At 37.1% G+C, this 19,063-nt stretch overlaps 1 protein-coding gene across 3 annotated transcripts in view; it reads left to right on the forward strand.

The window, feature by feature from the left end:
• TNPO3 (transportin 3) overlaps positions 1-19,063 on the forward strand; it is an 87,230-nt gene that overhangs the window by 8,626 nt on the left and 59,541 nt on the right. The window contains exons 2-3 of one of the 3 annotated variants that reach the window (XM_081147435.1): positions 8,703-8,863; positions 9,544-9,725. The exons of 1 other annotated variant lie outside the window; for it this stretch is intronic. The gene's annotated coding sequence lies outside the window, so the exon portion shown is untranslated. The remainder of the gene's footprint in view (positions 1-8,702; positions 8,864-9,543; positions 9,726-19,063) is intronic. One more of the 3 variants, XM_081147434.1, reaches the window with a different exon arrangement.

Below are 19,063 nucleotides of genomic sequence, written 5' to 3' on the forward strand. Positions count from 1 at the left end.
AAAAAAACCAAACAACCTTTATGTCGGGTAGGGAACCTTTTTTTTGCCAAGGGCCATTTGGATATTTTTAACATTCTCTCGCCATACAAAATTATCAGCTTAAAAATTAGCTATGAAAAACACTCCTAGATTTATTGAATTTCGAGCCCTGCCTGTGGTTGCTTTGGCAGGGCCAGACCAAATAATTTTGATGGCCATAAATGGCCCGAGGGCTGGACATTCCCCACGCCTGCTTTATGAGATAAGTTTTATATTGCCTTCTTTTTATATTTTGAAAGAATTGGGTACAGAAAGGGAGAGGAACCTTTTGACTTAATAAGGCTTCCTTGAAGTAGTCATTAAGTGACATTTTTAACCAAAAGTCTGTTTTAGTGTAGTAACAAGAATAGTGTTTGAATTTTGAATTTGAAATTGGTACGGAACAGATTTTGCCTGGTTTGTTTAAAAACCATTTGAGCCCTAGCAGCTTTTGCTTAGTGGTTAGAGCGTCAGCCTACGGACTGAAGGGCCCAGGCTCGATTTAGGCCAAGGACATGTGCGGGAGACAACCAGTCATATCGATGTGTTTCTTTCACATTAACGTTTCTCTCTCTCTCTCCCCCTCTCCCTTCCGCTCTCTGAAAAGCAATGGAAAATATATCCTTTGATGAGGATCTAAAAAAAAAAAAAATTTACCACTTTGAGGAATACACATTTTGAAAAACTATAATCCTTTGTTCCCTTTACCCTGCACTTTACTAACCTTAGCGTCAACTTAGTGTAGTTCTGATGACCTGGTGACAGTAGATATGATATAAAGGTGTAATTTGGATATAGGCTAGCCCATGCTGTGAATTAGCTTCTTTTCTCTTTCACTAATATTTATATAAAACAGCCATCTTCTAAAGAATCTGTATTCATTACTCTGGACTTTTTTTCCACCAAAATTCTTATAGACTTCCTACAGCCGTGGTTTTGCGTGATAGGCAGATATCACCAATATCTTCAAAGTATTTTAAAAGAAAGGAATTACTTTGAGACAGATCTTAAAGGAAGCCTATCTAATAGTGGACTGTTCTGAACACCTAATAGTTTCCTTTGTCCACCTTCAGTAGCCAAAATTAGTAGACAATGTAGGAAGCCATGGAAGGAAGGACCATCTTTTTTTTTTTTTTGGTAAAGAATAGTTTATTGCTTTTTTTAGAGAGAAAGGAAGAGGAAGAGGGGAGAGAGAGAGATAGAGAGAGGGAGGCAGAGAGAAACATTGATGTGAGAGTGCAATATCGATAGACTGCCTTCTTGCGTGCCCCTTACCCGGATTGAGCCTGAAATTGCAGCATGTGCCCTGACCAGGAGTGAAACGGCAACTTTTTGGTGCATGGGACCATGCCCAACCAACGGAGCCACACCAGCCAGGGCAGGACCACCTTTTTATAGGCTGATGATTATGCTACTCATTTTTTCTAAGTTTGTAATTTAGATTTATGGAGGAGACTATGAGACTACTTTTACAGAGATAAATCTCTGGGTTATAGGTAACCTCAAAAGTTTAATAGTTCAGTCTGGAAACCAAAAAGGAATGATAAAAAGCATAAATCAAATGAAATCATATCATGCTTTGACAGACTAAGTATTGTCAAGTTTGGTTAATCATATCCTTGGAAATTTGCTTCTAAACATCAGGAAGGTCATGGGTCGTGGAGTATCAGCTTTAGACTTCTTTCCTAGTAATTTTCCTCTTTGGAATTTCATGATTCTTTAGCCTAGCTCTAAAACATAGGGTCTTTGATATTTTTCTAGCAGTTGCAGTCATCGATTTGATTTATTTGAAAATCTAGGATTTTTTTATGCTTATACTCCTCATCCTCCAGTCAAGTGACCCTTAAAACATAACATGTTTTTGGAAGCATAGACTTCTAGAAAATAGAAAATGTTCCAAAACAGCTTCTGTGGATCACTTAGTTTATTGAACATAGGAATACAGTTGACCCTTGAACAGAGCCAGGTGTTGGGGTGTAGTTAAATCTTCATATAACTTGATTCCCCCAAAAACTTAACTAGTAATAGCCTACTGAACAGCGATTAACATATTTTGTTTGTCATATGTCTCATATACTGTATTAAGTAAAGCAAGCTGGGGAAGAAAATGTATTAAAATTATAAAGAAAAAATAAATTTACAATATTTATTGAAAAAAATTTGTGTATAAGTGAACCTGTGCAGTTAAAACCCATGTTGTTAAAGGGTCACCTGTACTGTATGCCTTGCACTGCTGGAAAGTAGGAATATATGAGTAAATGATAAAAACCAAAGACCTTTTTCCCAAAGAGTTTACCAGTCTGGCTGTGTCATCTAATATGATAGCCATTAACCAGATGAATATGGTGGCTATTTAAATTAAAGTTAAGTTAAAATCAGGTTTGGATAGTGCAGATAAAAACATTTTATGTCTTTGTTGTATTGGAGCTTGTGAATGAGAATTTGTGGCGGTATTTCTGTTGGTATGGTAGTGTACTCTCTGGTGGCATCCATTTATATTTGGATTAGTTCATTTCTTGTCTTTCCAGGTCTTGGATAAGAGTTGATGGTTTGATCCTGGATATAAAATTATCAGAGCACTGCTACATTTAGCAGTTATAACACAGTTTTCTTACAAAGCCTTCTAGATATTTCTTAACATTTCTTCCTGTTAATTGTACTGATCTTTATTAGGGAAATGGAAAATAGATTTTATAGACTTTATTGTGGTAAAATATTTATAACAGAATTTACCATTTTAACCATTTTTAGGTATACAGTTTAGTGGCATTAAGTACATTCATATTGTTCTGCAACCATCACCCCCATCCATCTCTAGAATTTTTTTATATCCCTGAACTAAAACTCGACCTATTAAACAATAACTCTTCATTCCCTCCTCTCTTCAGCTTCTGGAAATCACCATTTTACTTTTTTGTCTCTATGAATTTGACTACTGCAGGTACCTTATATAAGTAGAATCAGTCATATAATTTTTGTCCTTTTGTATCTGGCTTATTTCACTTAGCATAATGTTTTCAAGATTCTTCCACATTGCAGCATGCGTGAGAATTCATTCTTTTTAAAAATTGTGGTAAAATATACATAACATAAACCTTATTATTTTAAACCATTTTAAGTGTATAGTTCAATGTTTTTGTTTTGTTTTTTAAATATATCTTTATTGATTTCAGAGAGAGGAAGGGAGAGGGAGAGAGAGAGAGAGAAACATCAATGATGAAAGAGTCATTGATCGGCTGCAGCCCGCAACCCGGGCATGTGCCCTGACCAGGAATCGAACCCTGATCTCCTGGATCCCAGGTCGATGCTTAACCGCTGAGCCATGCCCAGCTGGGCTGTATAGTTCAATGTCTTTAAGTACATTCACATTGTTGTGCAACTATCACCACCAACCATTTCCAGAACTTCTTTCATCTTGTAAAACTGAAACTCCGTACCCTTTATACACAGTTAACTCCCCATTTCTCCCTTTGCCTCCCCCCAGCACAGCAACTACCACCATTATGTTTTCTGTCTTTATGAATTTGACTAGGTACCTCATATAAGTGGAATCATACATTATTTGTTCTTTTGTGATTCCAGGGTTCATCCATGGTGTATCATGTGTCAGAATTTTATTCCTTTTTAAGGCTGAATAGTAATGTACGTACCACATTTTGTATATTTGTTCATCTCTCAAGGAACACTTGGGTTGCTTCCACCTTTTGATTGTTTTGAATAATACTACTATGAACACAGGTTCACAAAAATATGTTGGAGTCCTTGCTTTCAATTCTTTTGAGGATATATCCAGAAGGGGAATTGATGGATCATATGGTAATTATGGTAATTATTGCTTGTTTTTGAGGAACTGCCATTCTGTTTTCAAGATTTTATAGATTTTTTAAGCTCTGTTGAGCTTAAAAACATTTAGTTCATAGGAAGTTGAGATTGCTTAGATTACCTGTATTTCCCTAGCTTGTACCTTGGCACTGAAATATTACCAGGGAGTCTTTTAATGCTGTTTAAGTGAAGCCCAGAGAGTTTTATTTCTCAATTGAAAGTTTACAGTCCTGCTAAAGGGGATAATTTTGTAGTGTTTGGTATGCAGAACCTTTTTTTTGTTAATCCTCACCCAAGGATATTTTTTCCACTGGCTTTTAGAGAGAGTGGGAAGGGGTGGGGGGGAGAGAGAAACATTGATGTGAGAGACCCATATGGATTGGTTGCTTCCTGCACATGGCCCAACCAGGGCCAGGTATTGAACCTACAACTAAGGTATGTGCCCTTGACCAGGAATCAAACCCAAGACCTTTCCATGTGTGGGCCGGTGCTCTAACCACTGAGCAACACCAGCCAGGATCGCAGAACCTTTTAAATGTACTGATATAATTTTCTTCTGGTAGAGTTCCCAAAATAAAAATATTGTGAAACGTAATTTTTTTTCTCTTGGTAAGAAATTTTCTAACAAAGTTTACATTGTGGTTTTTACTTATTTTATTTTCAAGCCCAAAGCACAGTTCTTTTCAATTTCTTTCTGTTTATTGTTTCCTTGTTTTCTATCTCAGCCATAATGTAATACCATTTAGACAGCCCCAAAGCAGAATATATCTACCTGAACTAGATTTGAAAATATACATGTTCGTACATAAGCATTCAGAGTTTTCTAACACTTCAGTGCATTTTTTACAATACATTAAGCTAGACATTTCACATTTTTATAAGATTGAAAAACTTGGATCTTCAGCGTAGTGTTAACATATGCTCAGTAGGCCTTAATAATATTCTCATTCCTCTGGTTTATATGAATTGTTATAAAACTTGTTCAGTTAGTCAGCAATAGAGACTAGCAATGAAAGGAAATACATTTTCTATATTTTTGGCTTTCAAGAAGCCCTCACATGGGCTGCTCATTTGCTTTAAATGAAATTATTTTAAGCTTGGCATTTTCTGCTTTTAAAGCAGGACTGCCTAGTATTATTTTAAGGCCCACAGTGAAACTATTACCAAAGAATGCGTGCTTCAGTCATCCCAGCCCAAGTTGATTTTATAGACCCAAATTTATTTCTTTTTTTCTAGGGGCATTCTTGAGGTTAATATTCACATACAAAGGTGACTAAGTTTGGATGCAAACTCTTTATGCTTGTTATGAAAAAATTTTGGCAAGATAGAGTTCTCAGTACCATATTATGTGTGACTGACAGGTGCAGATTTGAGCCAAAATTCATTTGACATTGTTTGAAAACTCTTGTCCCAGAAACACTGGGATTTCATCATTGTGCAGTGCTGTCATTTGGTCTTGATTCCTTTTTTTGAGCTTAAGATAGAACAGTGTATATGGACACTGGTTTTCTAAAGTTAACTTGAAAAGTGTTTGAGTACTTCTCCTGGAATTTCAATAGCTTATGGTGTTTTAAGAATTGTTTTTAGCCAGGAATCTCTTCCTTCTCATACGGGAAATAATATCTTCCTTTTAATTTTTCAGCTATTGAGATGGCTGTGAAAATGTAAGTTGTCTGAGCTTGTCTCTATAAATGAGCTTTTTTTTTGCTTCTAGAAAAGTTATTTATGTATACACAAGGATATTCTGAGAGTCTTGAAGCTTGCTAGTGGCTTGATGATAATTTTTGTTTATACTCTGCTTTGGGAGGTGGGAGCTGTTTACTCATCACTGCGGTGGTGAAGGTATTAGCTAAGTTTCATTTCATCATGCTTTCTGAATTTCAGACCGTCTTGCAAAACAAGTTATTTTGAAAAATACAATTTTTAGGTAGTGATGGTTATCTTTTGAGCCCCATAACTTTCATTTTTCTTAACATTTCTTCAAACTATTTTCTCTCCCTGCTAAGAAAACCATGAGAGTAATTTGTGACAGATCTAGCAATTTGTAAAACTCTCATAAAAGATTAGATACAAAAACTTAAGATAGTTGACTGACTTAAAAAAATCACTTTCTCTATTTCAAGTAAATTAAGCTTATTCTTTCTTTACCTGTCTCATGAAAATGATTTTTTTTCTTGATTTGAGAAATTTTGATTTTCTAGGTCTGTACCACATTGTTACAGGGCATATGTCTAAAATGTTTTACTGATAATTTTTTAAAAAATGTTTTTAAATAATTTTTTATTTTTCAGTTGCAGTTGACATACAATATTATATTAGTTTCAGGTGAACACCCCAGTGATTAGACATTACATAACTTATTAAATGATCATCCTGATTATTTCTTGCACCCATATGATACCATACATAGTTATTAGAATATTAACCATATTCCCTATGTTGTACTTTACATCCCCGTGACTATTCTCTGACAACCAATTTGTATTTCATCTATCTCACCTCCCATCTGGCAACTGTTAAGATGTTCTCTGTATCTGTGAATCTGTTTCTGTTCTGCTTGTTTGTTTATTTTGATTTTAGATTCACTTGTTGATAGATACATATTTATTGCCATTTTATTCACATTTTTAATCTTTTTTCTCTCTCCTTCTTAAAGAAGATTCTTTAACATTTTATGTAATACTGGTTTGATGGTGATGAACTCCTTTAAGTTTTTCTTGTCTGGGAAGTTCTTTATATGTCTTTCAATTCTAAATGATAGCTTAACTGGGTAGAGTAATCGTGGTAGTAGGTCCTTGCTTTTCATCACTTTGAATATTTCTTGCCACTCTGGCGTGCAAAAGTGTCTGTTGAGAAATCAACTGATTGTCTTATGGGAGCTCCCTTGTAGGTAACTAATTGCTTTTCTCTTGATGCCTTTAAGATTCTCTCTTTGTCTTTAATATTTTGCATTTTACTTATGTGTCTTGGTGGGGGCTTTGGATTCATCTTGTTTGGAACTCTGCACTTCCTGGGCTTGTATGTCTATGTCATTCATCAGATTGGGGGAAGTTTTCTGTCATTTTTTCAAATAGGTTTTCAATTTCTTGCTGTTTCTCTTCTCCTTTCAGCACCCCCATGATGAAAATGTTGGTAAGCTTGAAGTTGTCCCAGAGGCTCCTTACGCTGTATTCTTTTTTATTTTTTGGATTCTTTTTTCTTTTTGCTCTTCTGGTTGGGTGTTTGTTGCTTCCTTATATTCCAAATTGCTGATTTGATTCTCAGTGTCCTCTACTTTACTATTGATTCCCTGTAAATTATTCTTCACTTCAATTAGTATATCCTTTATTCCCGACTGGTTATTTTTTATGGTTTTCTTTTTTCATGCTGTTGAAGTTCTCAGTTTCCTGAGCATCCTTATAACCATTGATTTGAATTCTGTATCTGGTAGTTTGGTTGCCTCCATTTCATTTAGTTCTTCTGGAGATTTCTCCTGTTTTTTCATTTGGGACCTGTTTCTTTGTGTCCTCATTTTGCCTGCTTTCCTGTGTTTGTTTCTATGTATTAGGTAGAGCTGCTATGTCTCCTGGACTTTGTAGCGTGGCCTTGTATAGTAGGTGTCCTGTAGGGCCCAGTGGCACAGCCTCCCAGTCACCTGAGCTGGGTGCTCCAGGTCCACCCCTCTGTGGGCTGTGTGCATGTCCTGTTGTAGTTGAGCCTTGATTGCTGTTGGCATCACTGGAAGGGATTAAACCCCAGGCCAGTGGGCTGTGAGGACTGGCTGCGACTACAGTGGAAGAGCTGCTGTGTAGGAGTGGCCCCTTTGGAGTAGGACTTGCTTCAGTGGGGCTTTGGTGCTCACCGAGCCCACCCCTTGTGTTTGTTGCTTAAGGAGGTTTTAGAGTTGTAATCCAGCATGGTCTGAGGCTGTCTACTGGGTGCACTGGCTCTGAGGCCTTCTGGGAAGTGCAAGGTCAGCCACTGCCTGTGCCCTCTCTGGGGCCACTGGCACAAGCTACAGAGCGATCTGCAGGTGGCTGCTACTTGTGCTGGAGGTGCCCAGGAAAGGCCAAACTCTGAACCAAGGCCAGCTGCCTCCAGTGCCAGGCCTGGGCCACTTAGCAAGAGATATGGGATATGCAGGGGCCAGGTGCTGCTGCTTTGAGAGATTTTAGGAAAGTCCTAAGCATGAAGCAAGAGAGGCCAGTTGTATTTTTTAGGAATTCTTTTCATTCTGTGCTCTAACCTAGTTCCTTCTCCCCCCTATATATTATAAATCTTTGAAAATCTTTATTTAATAAGTATATTATATACTAATTGAAATGCTTTAAAAAGTACAATAACCTGGCACTTTTATGTTACTTTTCAATTCTTATTGAAATATTTGTATTTTCAGAGCCTCATTTTCTGTTTGCCAGAGCTCTTCTGTCCTTAGTGAAGTATTTTAAGTAATTCTGCTTAATTTGAGGAGTTTTTGTGTAGGATTAACTAGCAGCCCTAATTTGCTTCTAATTCTTGGCAGCTATGAATCGTTAGGGGCTCCTATCTGGGTGTGTGCTTGCATTGTTGAGGGTCTGCTCAATGATTTCGTTTGATTCTGCAGTTTTAGAACTGTTGGTGTAGAAGTGAATCTTGGAGCAACAGTGCACCCACCATTAAACGAAAAAGGGCAGCTACTTTTAGGATTTGCTGTGAAGTATAATAAAAGACTTAGAATAAGTTAGTGAAAGGATTACTGGGCTATAAGCCTGCTTAATATTCATAACATAGTCGTGGAAATATCTTTTGAAAAAAAAATTGATATAACGGCCTGTTCTGCTACTGCTTTGTGAAATGGAAGATTGGAATTAGATACTTAAATGGAAAATGTTCTCTTGTTGCAGCCTCATTGAAATGTGCTGTTAGTGGGAGCTGCAGCTTCCTCCTGCTGACTCTGAGCCCCAGGCTTCGGTTGAGATGGTCCTTTCAGAAATGTGGAGCTTAGTCCAAGCCTGGATTTCAGTGGGTAGCACCTGGCATCTGTGGCTAGAAAGTCCTATGAAGTGTAAGTGCTTTATTCTCTCCTTGTAAAGAAACCCCTTTCCTTCCTGCCTTCTCTTCCTTCTTTCTGCAGCTTAGCAGAGGGGAAGAACAGTGAGCACTGTATATAGTGCCTGGGGTATCAGGATTTGGTTACATTTTCTTTATGATTCAGTGACCAAAACAAGATTACTTGTTGTGGGATGCCAACAATTCTTAAACCCTCCTAGAATTTAAAGTAATAAATTATGACCCCTTAATATGTAATACTGGCAGTATCATCCCATGTAATTTTTTATTGACAGTTTACTTAGTAGTTTGTGATATTCAAGTTTGCCGGGTTTCTTTAGAGGTCACTCTTATCTTTTGTTCTAATTCCAAAAGACAAATATTTGAAAAGAGAGGCACATTTGACCATTGGGTATGGTAGCATCAAGACAAATAGGGGTGCTTGAAATGAGAAGACAGCTCTTCTTTCACTTTGATTTTACTTGATACATATGCACAAGGAGCAATTGGGGATGTTTTTCTAAGACCAGTTCCTCATAGAATTGTCCTTGGAAATTCATATAGCTGCCATCTGTATTTTAATTTATTAAAAAATTAAAAAGCTAGATACTGATATAATTAACATTAGAAAATGCAAGTTTTATATTTGATTTAGTTGCCTAGAGCTAAGCGCTGTTTTCTTTTTTCCTTTTTCAGAAATACTGGTAATCTTTTAAAGTAAGCTCATTCCAGAAGAGACTCTTCCTTCACTGAACCTAAAATTTTTCTGAGATTTTTAAATCTTAAGATTTTAGCTAGGAAAATACTGGGCTGCTTCTCATTGCTAAAACAAGATGTATATTTAAAACAAAACAAAACCACGTCTTCACCTGGGCAAGGCAAGTGAAGTTCTACAAATGAGGATTCTGAATGAAAAATGTCTCATCCTCTCAAAGCCTTTTTTTTTTAATCTTAAAGAACTGATTTTCTTGTTCTCTGTTGCCTTTTCTCTCTAAACATTTTGGATTCTGTTCTTACAGCTAACTCCAACCATTAAGTATCTGAGCTACCTAGTAAAAGAATGGGCTTCACGTGTGGGAAAATAAAGATGTTACAGACTTAGGAGATGATATCTTGTCGCCTTGTTTCATATTTAATAATTTAATATATACTTTATTTTAAAAAATATATACTTTAAGTGCCTCTATGGCCAAAGAATTTGAGAGCTGCAGAGGTAATTAAGCTTTTTCTTTACTTTTGAAGAGCTTACAGTCTATTAGAAAAGATGAACAAAGGCCTAAGTAATTATAATACAAAATTCAAAATGTAAAAGGATTCCTGCCTCCAATATTTTCTCATCTCTAGCATTCAGAAGTTTGAGTATGCTATGTTAATATGTTTGTTTGTTTGTTTGTTTGTTAGTATGGGAGTATGGGGGACAGGAATGTTCTATGTCCTGTTCTCATTGGTGGGACTTTCTCAGTGATCCTGTTCTCTACTATGGCATTCATGCACTGCTCTGCATCTGGCAGGTCTTTGGCAGGATACATTTTTTTGTCCTTCCCTCTTGGTAGAAGACTTCTGTTGGCACTGGTATAGATAACTAGCAATATCATGGGCTTAAGACTGTTTTATGGGGGAAGAGTTTTTTCTCTTTTTTTTGTTTTGATTTTAGAGAGAGAAGAAGGGAAGGGGGAGAGAGAGAGAGAGAGAAACATAGATGTGAAAGAGACACATTGATTGGTTGCCCCCTGTATGTGCCCTGACTGGGGCCAGGATTGAACCTGTAACCGAGGTACGTGTTCTTGGCTGGGATCAAACCTGGGACCTGTCAGTCTGCAGGCTGATGCTCTAACCACTGAGGTAAACTGGCTAGGGCGCCTACTGATCTTTTTAAATTGCAGTCTACTTTTTTGTCCATTTAAGTAAAGTTATTTTGTAGTTTATTTGCTTTTGTTTATTGTTAACTTGAAAGCAGTGTTCTTTTCAACTTTCCACATCTTTGGTAGATGTAGAACTCCTCTCAGGTTTTTCGTTCATTTATATATATATATATATTTTTTTTTTTTTTCAATCCTCACCCAAGGATATTTTTTCCATTGCTTTTCAGAGAGAGTGGAAGGGGGAAAGAGAGAGAGAGATAGAAACATCAATGTGAGAGAGACACATTGATTGGTTGCCTCCCGCATGCACCCCAGCTGGGGCCAGGGATTGAGCCTTCATCTGAGAATCAAGACTGGGACCCTCTCATCCACACGCTGATGCTATAACCACTGAGCCAAACTGTCTAGGGCTTGTTCATATATTTTAAACTCCATAATATCTTTTATTGTTTTATATAGTCAGTGTTCATAAGAGATTTACTTACATACTTAGCCTTTCCATTACTCTTTATTTATTCCTGATATCCACATTTCCATCCAGAATTATTTTCCTTCTTCATGAAGAATATCCTTTAGTATTTTTTTTCTTTGTGGGTCTATTGTTAATGAACTCTTTCCTTCTCTTTTATTTTTTTCTTTTTGGTCTTAAAACATCTTAATTTTATTGCTTTTTCACAGGATTTTTTGTTGGGTATAAAATAACTCATTGGCAGTTATTTTCTTTCAGCACTTCGAAGATGCTTGGTTCCTATTGTTTATGTCAGCAAGTCAGCTATCAGTTTAACTGTTGTTTCTTTAAAGATAATACATCTTTTTTCCTCTGGTCTTTAAGATTTCCCTTTTTGTCTTTGGGATTTTTAGTAGTTTATTATAATGTGCCTGGGTCTGTTTTTTCTGTCTTTAGGGTTTGTAGTGCTTCTTATCTGTGACTTGGTGTCTTTTCCCAGTTTGGAGATTTCTCAGCCATTATCTTTAAATAGTCCTTCTGCCCCATTTTTTCTTCTGGTATTTCAGTTATATGTATGTTAGACTTTTTCACTATGTTCTACATCATGTCACTTGTATTATTCCCATCTTTTTTTTTTTTTTAAATCCTCACTTGAGGATATGCTTATTAATTTTTAGGGGGGGGAGATAAACATCACTGTGAGAGAGAACATCGATTGTTTGCCTTCCTTCCATATATACCCGACCTGAGATTGAACCCACAACCTAAGTATGTGCCCTAACCAGAAATTGAACCCACAGCTTTTTAGAATATGGGATGACACTCCAACCACCTGAGCTACACCTGCCAGGGCCTAGATTCTTCCCATCTTTATCTTCTATCCGTTTTTTGACTTTGTGCTTTGGTTTTGTTATTTTCTGTTGATCTGTTTTCTAGCCATTGTAGTAAAAATCTAGCAGTAATCTTTTCTTCAGTTGTCTGATTTGCTATTTAAACCTTCCATTTGGTTCTTAATTTAAGCTACTGTGTTTTCCAGTTGTAGATTTTCATTTGATTCTTTTTTATAGATTCCATTTCTTTATGGAAAGTACCCATTTGTCTTCTAATTCATTGACTATATCAATCAACTATTTATTTTTCCCCCAAATGTTCATTTTGAGAAATTTGTAACTTGAAAGAATAGTATAGTGAACACTGATACATCCTTCGCAATTTGACCTTGCCCCATTTGCTTTTTTTCTGTTTTTCTTTTTCTGTCCCTCTTTGTTCTCTGATTGTGTATTTTTTAACCTTTTGGAATAAATTTCAGGCCTAATAATGCTGTATGCCAAACTTTTTCTTTTGTTAATCCTCACCTGAGGATATTTTTTCCACTGAGTTTTAGAGAGAGTGGAAGGGAGGGAGGGGGAGAGAGAGAAAAAAAAGTAGATATGAGAGGCACATTGATTGGTTGCCTTCCGCACAAGCCTGGACCAGGGCTGGAGATCAAAACTGTAGCCCAGGTTCATGCCCTTGACTAGGAATCGAACTTGAGACCCTTCGGTGCACAGGCTGACACTCCAGCGATTGAGCCACACTGGCCAGGGCTGTGTGCCAAACATTTTGACATCTTGTAAGAACAAGGAAATTTTTCTAAAAACTAAACTAAACTAAACTAAACTAAACTAAACTAAACTAAACTAACTAACTAAACTAAACTAAACTAAACTAAACTAAACTACTAAACTAAAACTATTGGCACTCAAGAACTTTAAAATTGATATAATGGTATTATCTAAAATACAGTCCATTTCCAATTTCCTAATTGTTCCAGTTATAGATTTCTAGTTTAAAAATTTTTTATTTTCCCTGATCTCAGATTCAGTCAAGAATAATACCTTGCTTGTAGTTGTTATGTCTCTTTAGTTCCAGGGGTATTTTTTTCTTTTTATGATGGTGACATTAAAAAACAGTTTCAGGCCCATTTTTTCTTTGTTTTTAATATGTCCCACTGCTTGGATTTGTCTGGTTGTTTTCTTCTGATTGCATTCAGTTTAAACATTGTTTGGAAGAATACTATAAGAATGATAACTTATCATTTTCAGTAAATCACATCAGGAGTCACGTAAAATGTGTTTGTCCCATTATTAGTGATGTTAAGACAGCACAGTTATTTTAGTCCTCATCTAATAATTCCATTATTTAGATAGATTATTTTCTGTTGTCTGCTCCCCTCACCCCCACTCCTCCTTTTTTTGTTGTTATTGTTATCATTTAGTCTTGATTTTGTTTGATGGATACTGAGTATACTGTTTATGAAAAGTTAAAGAGAGTATAAAAGATTTATCTTTTCCTGAGATATTATTTTGCTTCACTCAGGTATTTATGATAGGACCAGATTTAATCTAAGAAGGGATTTGAACAGATTCTAAACTATGTTTTTCTCTCTATCTCTCTCCCTTTTTTGGTGATAAAATATACATAACATAAAATTTACCATTTTAAAGTGTACAATTCAGTGGCATTAAGTATATTCACATTGCTGTACCACCATCACTACAATTTTATCTCCAGAACCTTTTCTGGAACTGTGTACCCATTAAACAGGTGAAACTGTATACCCATTAAACAGTAACTCCCATTATCCCCTCTCCTCAACCTTTGGCAACCAAAATTCTAACTTTGTCTCTATGAATTTGACTACTCTAGGTACCTCATATAGTTGGGATCATACAGTATTCGTTTCTGTGTGTGTCTGGCTTATTTTACTTAGCATTAATGTCCTCAAGGTTTATTGATGTTGCAGCATTTAATGGTACTTCCTTACTTTTTAAGGCTGAATAACTATCCATTGTATGTATATACCGCATTTTGTTTATCCATTCACCTGTTAATGTGTATTTGAGTTGTTTTCAACTTTTGGTTATTGTGAATAATGCTGCTATGAATAAGGTGTGCAAATATTTTTTCAAGGTCCTGTTTTCAATTATTTTGAGTATAGACCCAGAAGTGGAGTTGCTGCATCATATGGTAATTCTATTTATAATTTTTTGAGGAAACTTCATACTGTTTTTCATAGTGGCTGTACTGTTTTACATTTCCACCAACAGTGCAAAAGGGTTCCAATGTCTCCTCATCCTCACCAGTACTTATTTTCTGGTGGTGGTTTTTTTTTTAGTGGCCATCATAATAGGCGTGACTTGATACCTCACTGTGGTTTTTGACTTATATTTCCCTGATGACTAGTGATGTTGCGTGCCTTTAGTTGGCCATTTTTGTATTATCTTTAGAGAAATGTCTTTTCAAGTCCTTTGCCCATTTTAAAAATGAGTGACTTGATTTTTTTGTTGCTGAGTTGTAGGAGTTCTTTATATATTCCGGATATTCACCCCTTATCAGATAGATGATTTGCAAATATTTTCTCCCATTCTATAGGTTGCTTTCTACTCTATTGGTTGTTTCCTTTGTCGTGTACAAGTTGTAAAGTTTGATGTAGTCCCATTTGTCTATTACTGCTTTTGTTTCCTGTGCTTTTGGTGTCTGTCATATCTATGAAATCATTATCAAATCTAATGTCATGAATTCCCCCCCACTTATGTTTTCTTTTGGGAGTTATAGTTTCAGGTCTTAAATTTAGGTCTTTAATCCATTTTGAGTTAATTTTTGTATGTGGTCCAACTTCTTTCTTCTGCATAGGGCTATGCACTTTTCCCAACACTGTGTTGAAGAGACTCTCCCCATTGTGTAGTTTTGGCACCCTTGTTGAAGATCATTTGACTATATTTGTGAGAGTTTTCTTGGTTTTGTCCCAGTGGTCTACATAGCTGTCTGTATGCCAGTACCATACTATTTTGATTACTGTGGTTTTATAATACATTTTGAATTTGGGAATGTGAAGCCTCCAAATTTGTTCTTTTTCAAGATTGTTTTGGCTATTTGGGGTTCTTTGAGATTACACAAGGATTTTCTGATTCTGCAAAAAAATGTCATTGGGGTTTTGATAAGGGTTGCATTGAATCTATAGATCACTTTAGGTAGTATTGACAACAATAGTAAGTCTTCCTTCCAGCCCTTGAACACAGGATCTTTCCATTTATTGGTGTCTTTAATTTCTTTCACCAGTGTTTCATAGTTTTCAGTGTAGGACAGTCTTTTTGCCTCCTTGCTTTATCCCTGAGTATTTTGTTCTTTTTGATACTATTATAAATGCAATTGTTTTCTTAGTTTTCTTTTCAAGTTGTTCATTGTTAGTGTATAAAAACAACTGGCTTTGGGGTATTGCTTTTGTATTTTGCAACTTCACTGAATTCATTTATTAGTTCTAACAGGTTTTGGGGGTATCTTTAGGGTTTTCTTGACATAGTATCATGTCATATGTGAGCAGACATCACTTACCTCTTCCAGTCCAATTTGGATGCCTTATATTTTTTTTCTTACTTCATTGGTCTGGGTAGATCTTCCAATACTATGTTGAATAGAAGTGGCAAAATTGGGCATCCCTGCCTTGTTCCTGATCTAACAGTTTTGAAAAGCTGTCAGTCTTTGACCATTGAGTGTGATGGGTTTTTTTTCTTTTTTTGGTTTGTTTCTTTTTGATATATTTTTATTGATTTCAGAGAGAGAGAGAGAGAGAAACGTCAATGATGAAGGTCATTGATCTGCTGCCTCCTGCATGCCCCCTACTATGAATCGAACCAGGATCTCCTGGATCATAGGTCAGTGCTCAACTGCTGAGCCATGCCGGCAGGGCGAGTATGATGTTTATTGTGGTTTTCATATAAAGTCATGCGCCACTTAACAATGGTGATATGGTCTGAGAAATTCGTTGTTAGGTGATTTTGTTGCTGTGCAAACATCATAGAGTGCACTTACACAAACCTAGATGATATAGCCTACTACACCTAGGCTGTATGGGATAGCTTATTGCTCCTAGGCTACAAATCTGTACAGCCTGTTACTATACTGAATGCTGTGTAGGCAGTTGTAACACATGATAAGTATTTGTATATCTAAACAGATCTAAACATATAAAAGGTCACTGAATTGTACACCTGAAACTAATATAATATTGTATGCCAACTATACTTTAATAAAAAAGTAATAAAAACAGATCTGACTGGTTTGGCCCAGTTGGTTGGGCATTCTCCTGTGTACTGAAAACTTGCTGGTTTGATTCCTGGTCAGGGCACATGCCTGGGTTTTTTGCTCGATCCCCTAGTAGGGGGCGTGCAGGAGGCAGCCAGTCGATGTATCTGTCTCTCTGTCCCTCTCCCTCTCTCTCTCTCTTTCTAAAAATCAATTTTAAAAAAAATCTTAAAACAAGAGAAAAAAACCATAGAAAATGTCCAGCAAAAATATGGTATAAAAGATTTAAAAAATGGTGCACCTCTATAGGGCATTTACCGTGAATGGAGCTTGCAGGACTAAAAGATGCTCTGAGTGAGTCAGTGAGTGAGTAGTGAGTGAATACAAAGGCCTAGGACAGTACTGTACCCTATTGTGGACTTTATAAATGCTAGAATAGGCTATACTAAATTTTTAGTAGTAGGCTATACAAATTTTTTAAACAAAATATTTTTGTTAATCCTCACCTGAGGATATTTTTTCCATTGCTTTTTTAGAGAGAGAGTTGAAGGGGTGGGGGAGAAAGAAAGAAACATTGATGCGAGAGAGACACATTGATTGGTTGCCTTCCAAATGTGCCCTGACTGGGGGCCGGGAGTGAACCCTCAACCCAGGTATGTGCCCTTGACTGGGAATCAAACCCGAGACCCTTCAGTGCGCAGGCCAACGCTCTAACCACTGAGCAACACTGGCCAGGGCAGGCTACACTAAATGTATGAAGCAACATGGTATTAACACAAGCACAAGAGAAAATGGTACAATTAAGAGGCATAGTAAACACAAGATGTATGAGGCTGGTCCCTGTGTAACAGCATACTATTTTACAGCAAGCATTTTATTTATAAGTTGAAATGATAGTGTGGTAAATACATAAACCAGTATCATAGTAGTTTATTATCATTATCAGGTATTATGTACTGTAACTAATTGTGCTATACTTTTATACAACTGGCAGTGCAGTAGGTTTGTTTACACTAGCATCACTAGATATTGTACTGTGTTATGACAGCTACAGCATCACTAGGCAGTAAGAATTTTTGAGCTCCATTATAATTTTATGGGACCACCATTTATATGCTGTCTGTCGTTGAAATGTCATTATGCAGTTGGTCCGTGACTGAATGGTCTTTATTATGTTGGAACAACTTTCTTCTTTTTTTAATTCATTGAGTGTCTTTATCATGAAAGAAATTTTGTCAAATGACTTTTCAGCATCAGTTGAAATGTTTATGCTTTTTTCATTCTGTTAATGTGGTGTATTATGTTGTTTGATTTTCATATGTTGAACCACCCTTGCATTTCGTGAATAAATTCCACTTAGGGAGAGATTCCAAGATGGCGGCAGATTGAGTGGAAGCTACACTGACATTCTCCCAGGACCAAACTGGAGTTACAACTAAAATATAGAAAAACCATCCTCAATAATCAACTGCAACTGAAGACTAGCTGGAGAGCACCCTCATAACCAAGGACGTAAAGTGGAGACTACATTGAGACTGGTAGGAAGTGCGGAGGCATGAGAGGGCTGGCTGGGATGCCACAGGCAGTAGCTGAAGTTCCAGAGGGTATCTCAGCTGTGAGAGGCTCCCACTGAGAATTCTGGGGCCGGAACCCCAAGCAGCGCTCCCCAGCCCAGAACACCAGAACTGAGAAAGGTGCCCACATAATATCTGGCTGTGAAAAAGAGTTGGGTTTCTGTCTGCCAGGGACAGATGGTTGGAAATGCAGGCACCTTCTTAAAGGGCCAACACACAAAGTTTCATGTGCAGCCACTCACCTTGGGCTCTGGGGGAGGGAGGGCAGAGTGGACTAGAGCTGTGTGAAGAGAATCTAGAGATGCTGGATTAGGGGATAGAGCTCAGAGGGCAGCCATCTGGATTCCTGTGCTGCCATTCCCCCATACGGCAGAGGACATCTTTCTCAGGCAGACATTTACCTTCCAAACAGCTATTACCTGGGGCAGGGGATGGAGTTGCCCCACCCTGTGGAGTTGCTACAGCCTGAGCCTCATTTAGAGACTGAATAACAATCAGCGTCTGGGTGCTTTGAGTCTTTGCCTGATTTGCTTCCAGGGCTTGGAAAAGCAGGCCTTGGTGCACATCTTGGTCCTGTCCAAATACACCCAGCCCCAGCAGAGGGAACCACAAGTATGGAGTGCGGAAAGCTTCAAACAGGGTACTTAATGCCAGTCACAAACAGCACCTGATGTTGGCCTGCACCAGAGGCTATCCAAAAAGACAGAGTCCTAGCAGATCTATCTAATACATAGAAATAAATCCAAACAGGCAGCCAAAAGGGGGAGACAAAACAAGCCCCAAATGATAGAACTAGAATTCTCCAGAACTGCTACATGAAATGGAGATAAGCAGTCTATCAGATATAGAGTTCAGAATAGTGATCATAAGGATGCTCAACAGCATGAGAAAAGAAATGGAAACTATAAAGGAAATTAAGAATTACATCGTGGAAATTTAAAAAAAAAACCAAAAACATTGGAAGGGAAAAACAATAGCAGATTAGGGGAAGCTGAGGACTGGATCAGTGAATTAGAAGACAGGTAAAAAAAAAAAATCAACAGAGAACGAAAAAGAAAACAAAAAGCAGGACAGTATAAGGGAGCTGTGGGACAACTTGAAATGTAACAATATTCACATTATAGAGTGCCAGGAGGTGTTGAAAGTAAGCAAGGGTTAGAGAACCTATTTGAAGAAATAATGGCAGAAAACTTCCCTAACCTGCTCAAGGAAAAAGTCACACAAGTTCAGGAGGCACAGAGTCCCAAGCAAGAAGAACCCAAAGAAGC

The sequence above is a fragment of the Miniopterus schreibersii genome (assembly GCF_964146895.1).
Source record: "Miniopterus schreibersii genome assembly, chromosome: 9".
NCBI lineage: Eukaryota > Metazoa > Chordata > Mammalia > Chiroptera > Miniopteridae > Miniopterus > Miniopterus schreibersii.